Here is a 5,838-nt window from a genome sequence, read left to right as displayed (position 1 = left end):
AGTTGTGCTTGTTTGATAATTTTATGATTGTAACTCCATGACATTTATCATGTTAGTTCCTATATGTCTTGAAATAATGTAAGGTATGACATATGGATTCTATGTTTCAAAAATTTACAAGTAAGACTTCCGCTGTAATAAGTTAATAAGTTGTTAAGTAGGGAAAAGTAATCCCTGTGGCCTTAGCAGGAGGGGCGGGGCGTTACATTCTCGTCTCGAAAGATCGTTGCCCATACAATGTCCAGGATTAGAAGAGGAATATGGTAGAAGACCTAGAGGTTTTTTGTTTGCAAAAGAAAAGGTATACTAGTATTTAATTTCCGCATCATACTAGTTTTATTTCTTTGTAAAAATACCAAATACAAGAGGCATTCGATTCTAGTATTTCGAATTAGTTTTCGATGTTGTGTTCTTTTGTTTTTCTTTTCCTTGTGATTTGATTGTTCGATTTGGTTGACCTAAAGTTATTTAAGGAAATTAAATATTAGCTTTCTATAAAAGGCTTTGTCTAGGCGGTGGTGGTTGTTCCTATATCCAAGAAGGCCATGTGCCTCGCCATGCAGTCCTAGAAGCCAATTTTGGAAATTAATATTTAATGAAATTAATAACCTAGGTGATTTGGATCGAACGTGTTAAGTTCCGCAAGAGATCCAAGTCTAAACCTAAAAGAACAAATAAATTAAACTTAGGATCAAACGTGTTAAGTTCCGCAGGCGATCCAAGTTTAATTTAAAAGAACACATGGTAGATAGGAAAAGGATCAGACCTTTGTACAAAATTTTTGTACAGTGGAACAGAGAGGTTTTCCGAGTAGCAACCAACACAGCAACCTGTGCTCCATTGCCTACTCGTAGGTCCACCTCGCCCTTCGTCAATGCCCTACTATTTCTCAGCGCCTACAAATTAGTACAAATGTGAGAAGCACATCCGGTATCTAATACCCATGATGAATAAATAGATAGATTGACTTCTATAACATATATACCTGAAGTGGAAGTCTCACTTCTCTTCTTCTTAAGATCTTCTAGGTACACTTTGCAGTTCGTCTTCCAGTGCCCAGTCTGACCGTAGTGGAAGCAGGTAGCATCCTTGGCAACCCCTCCTTTGAGTTTCAGAGCCTTGCCTTTGCCCTTGGCTTGGGACTTTCCCTTACCTCTGGGCTTGCCCTTGCCCTTATGCTTTTGTACTATCAGAATGGAATTGGGTATAACCTTCTTAAGGTTGAGCTCAGTAGTTCTTAACATGCTAAGTAGCTCGGGCAGTGGCTTGTTAATTTCGTTCATGTTATATAATTTAGAACGAATTGACTATAGCTATCTGGCAAGGATTGCAAGATTAGGTCAGTGGTCAGCTCTTGGCTAAGCTGGAATCCCAACCTCTGTAAGTTTTCTATGTACCCAATCATTTTGAGTACATATGGGCCTATGGGAGTCCCATCTTGCATCTTGCACTGAAACACTGCCTTAGAGATCTCGAATCTCTCGTGCCTCGCTTGTCCTTGATATAGTTGACGAAGATGTTCAACCATATCATAAGCGCCCATCAACTCGTGTTGCTTCTGAAGCTCAGAGTTCATGGTCGCGAGCATAAGACATGGCACATCTAATGCGTCATCTTGATGCTTCTTATAAGCATCGCGATCAGCTCACGTGGCAGGAGATCCCTCGGGAATGGGCTGCTCCAGGACGTACAGTTTTCTTTCCAGAGTGAGAAATATTCTCAGATTTCTGTACCAGTCCAGGAAGTTAGCTCCATTGAGCTTGTCCTTATCGAAGACAGAACACATGGAGAAGGAGTTTGTGTTTGACGACATGGTAATCTACAACAGAAAAATACAGAAAAATAAATATCATATTCCAATTAATCATCTAATTAGGCCTTTAATTAAATGATACTCCCACTGAATTATAGAACTTTTATAGAATCAAGTCATGGTCGTGGTCAAATCACACTTACTAGATTCTAACTAGCTATAATTCGTGCGGGACAAGATCCACATCATACTACGCCTTGAGTTAGCTTTGGCTAAATCGCCCAAGACTTAGTATGATCGGTAGGTAACTAATTACCAATTATATCTCTATATAACTCTTGTTTATAGGATCAAGATCAACATATATATTAAAACTTGAGTTAGCTTTGGCTAAATCGCCCAAGAATTAATATAAATGTGATTTTGACCTATCTACCAACCATTGGAAAATGTCTATAGTTAAACTCGATCCAATTGAGTTAACTAGTTACTCAATCTAATTGAGTTGTACTCACCCATGCGTTGATAAGCGGGACCAAGATTGTCCCTCCACACCCTACCAAGATAATATGCGTTGCTCTGCTTTGGCAGATTCAACAACAACATGTGATCGAGGTAGTGATGGGTATCACGACATGGTAGGCATTTTGAGTTGACACGATTGAGATCTAATCTAATCGACGATGTGTATCATATACTCGATTTACATCTAATGTAATCATGGAGGTGCATAATGTACGCGATTTAGATCTAATTTAATCGTTAAGGCACTAATTAATTACTAATCTAGCATGCATCACATACACACACACAAGCAATTAATAAAATTTTTTGATTATTCATGGCCCTACCACGATCTTCTCAAGCCAATGAGAAGATCGGTTGGTCAACCTAGGGTCAATAGCTTCCTCAAGCTCTTCCCTTTGACCGTCATGTGTTGCTCGCACCCTCCTCGTAACTTCGTCTCGAGTGGACCTTCCACCGCTCCAATTTTGTACATTACAAAAGGTGAAACTCGAGTTACATTCGAGTCTAAAAACTATTTTACAACAGGAATATAAATAGAAGGGCACGACGCGCAGGTCGCGAATCAAGTACAACACGCACAAACACACAAAATGGCGCGCAGGCCATATTATGAATTACAACACATATTTCCAATGAAATTGGGTTCTTTGGGCCATTACCATCACAAAATGATACATAATTCTAAATTATGTGATTTCCATAAATTTCTGTAATTTTTCTTATATTTTTATGATTTTATGAGTCGCAACTTCCCGGCGGTCCCAATTAGTAATTTTCGGGCGCAATCGCGGAACGAAGCCCCTTGCGGGGTTAGGGGCAGCACCCCTACTTGCGATATAACCATCGCAAGTGTTCTTAACCGATCCTACAGTGCCTTAGCCGGCTGTCCCAAATCATTTTGAGCGAGACCTTGCCGATTCGGAAGGTGTTTCTCGGTAGTCGAAGCCTACAAGTGTTCAAACACATGTTGCTTCACTTCTACGAGAAAAATACCCATAAAATACATAAAAATCATAAATTTACTGAAAGTTACAGAACTGATATTTTCATAAAAATACAAAAGAAATTCATACACGCTTCGCACGTGGCTCTAATACCACTGTTGGATTTTTCGGGCCGCAAAAATCGCTTTTTGCATTGCAGAAACCCCGAATCTCATGCCACCGGATCCGTGCAAAGTTATAAAACAAAATTTTCTACGTGTACGAGTTTCTCTAACATAGATCTACACTAGATCTACAAAGAAAAGGAGATTACCCTTGATGCGATGCCCTTCGCAAATCCCGCTCGTCCAGGGTTCGCCGGATCTCAAGGTTGTCAAGTGTACAACCCTCTATGTGTATCCACACGAACAAATCAATGGAGAGAACCTCTAAAGATGTGCTAGCAACCCTAGAGGATCAACAATGGTGGAGGAGAGGGAGAGAGGAAAGGTAGAGAGGAAGAAAAAGGAGGTTTAAATGAAAAATCAATTCACTCTAGTAACCCCCACCAAAGTGGTCGACCACTTTATGCTTCTAAACCCCCATGGAATATCAAGAGTCAAGTCTCTTGATCTCCTCCATGAGGTAGCATTTGGTCAAATCAAACTTGACCAAATGAAGCCTTGATGATGTGGCATTGGTCAAGTCAAAACATGACTCTGTATCTTCCTACTTAAGTCAAGTCAAACTTGATCTTTTTCTCTCCCATGGTTGATCAAATCTAACCATTGGTTCAAGTCAATTTTAATTTAATGAATCTCTATTCATTGAATTAAATTGGCTTAATGAGCCTTAAGTCCAAATTAGACTCATTTAACACATGAACCAAATTGAGTCCAACTCAATTAGTTTACTTTGTATTACTCTTAATCCAATTTGATTCATCATATGAACCTAATCCTCTAGGTACATCAAATTAACCTAATCTCCATCTAATTGCCCTTTGTGTGTGACCCTATAGGTTCTTGTAACATTGGCAATGCTCCTAAACCCATATAGAAGCACAAGTAATGAGCGGTATCTAGCAACACATCATTACTACCCAAGTTACAAGTATGTTGAGATCCAACATCACCTTGTGACTACTAATTGTGACTCTTCACAATATGTGACAAGTGTTCTTCTATCCTTGACATCTAGATTGATCAATATGAGGCATAGACCGTGTCATCCTCTAATCAATCTAAATCTTGATTCCCAAGTAGACTCACTCAATCAAATGAGCTCAACATCTCATATTGACTCATTTGGGCATGGCCATGCACTTAGTGGTCTCACTCTATCAAGAATAATGATGTCACTCCCATCATATAGGAGGGATAGATTCCATCTACATCACTCACATCCCTCCGCATAATTCGTTACATACCCAGTAATCGCCTTTAAGTCCACTCAGTTACGGGTGACGTTTGACGAAGCTAAAGTATGTAACTCCTTATGTAGGGAACCATGGTGACTTCAGGTCCAAGGACTAATTGTCATACTAATAGCCACATGAGAAAGTATATGACACTCATATAACGATCCATGATACTTTCTTGGCGGGTCATTCAGTATACATTCTCCAATGTATACCCATTTGTCAACTTGATATCTCCATATCCATGACTTGTGAGATCAAGTCATTGAGTTAACCTACATGCTAGTCTCGTCACATTAACATTGTCCCCAAATGTTAATACTTGACTAGGAATGATTAAGAGTAGTGTTCCCTATATCATCTCACTATCGATTCAACCAATCGATTGATATAGGTAAGAACCTTTTACTCAAGGACGCTATTATACTTAGTTATTTGACACCAATACAAGTAAGTATAATAACCATAAACAAATGCCTTTATATACATAAGAATATGATACAACGAGTCCATATAACAATCATCAAATAATTGGCTCTAGGGCTCTAACTAACAATCTACCACGAGCACTAGTGCCAATCTGTATAGACTCTAAGGCCTAATGACCTAGTGTGACCATCATGCTTTCTCTGTGCCAAAGCCTTGGTCAAGGGATCTGCGATGTTAGCCTCAGTGGGTACTCTGCAAATCTTCACATCTCCTCTATCGATGATCTCTCGAATGAGATGGAAGCGCCGTAGTATGTGTTTGGTCCACTGGTGTGAGCGAGGTTCCATAGCCTGTGCTATTGCTCCATTGTTATCACAATAGAGCTCTATGGGATCAGCTATGCTAGGAACCACCCCAAGTACAGTAATGAACTTGCAGATCCAAACTGCCTCCTTTGTTGCTTCTGATGCAGCAATATACTCGGCCTCTGTTGTAGAATCAGCGGTTGTGTCCTGCTTCGAACTCTTCCAGCTCACAACACCACCATTTATGCAAAACACGAACCTAGACTGCGATCGATAATCATCCTGGTCAGTTTGGAAACTAGCATCACTGTAACCCTTTACAGCTAGCTCATCATCGTCTCCATATATCAAGAAATATTCTTTAGTCCTTCTCAAGTACTTAAGAATATTCTTGACCGCTATCCAGTGACTTTCACCTGAATCTGACTGGTATCTACTCGTCATGCTCAAAGCATATGAGACATCAGGACGAGTACATAG

This window comes from Zingiber officinale, chromosome 9A (genome assembly GCF_018446385.1).
Source record: "Zingiber officinale cultivar Zhangliang chromosome 9A, Zo_v1.1, whole genome shotgun sequence".
Classification (NCBI taxonomy): domain Eukaryota; kingdom Viridiplantae; phylum Streptophyta; class Magnoliopsida; order Zingiberales; family Zingiberaceae; genus Zingiber; species Zingiber officinale.
The sequence above is the reverse complement of the archived record's forward strand: the minus strand, read 5'-3'. Positions refer to the sequence as shown.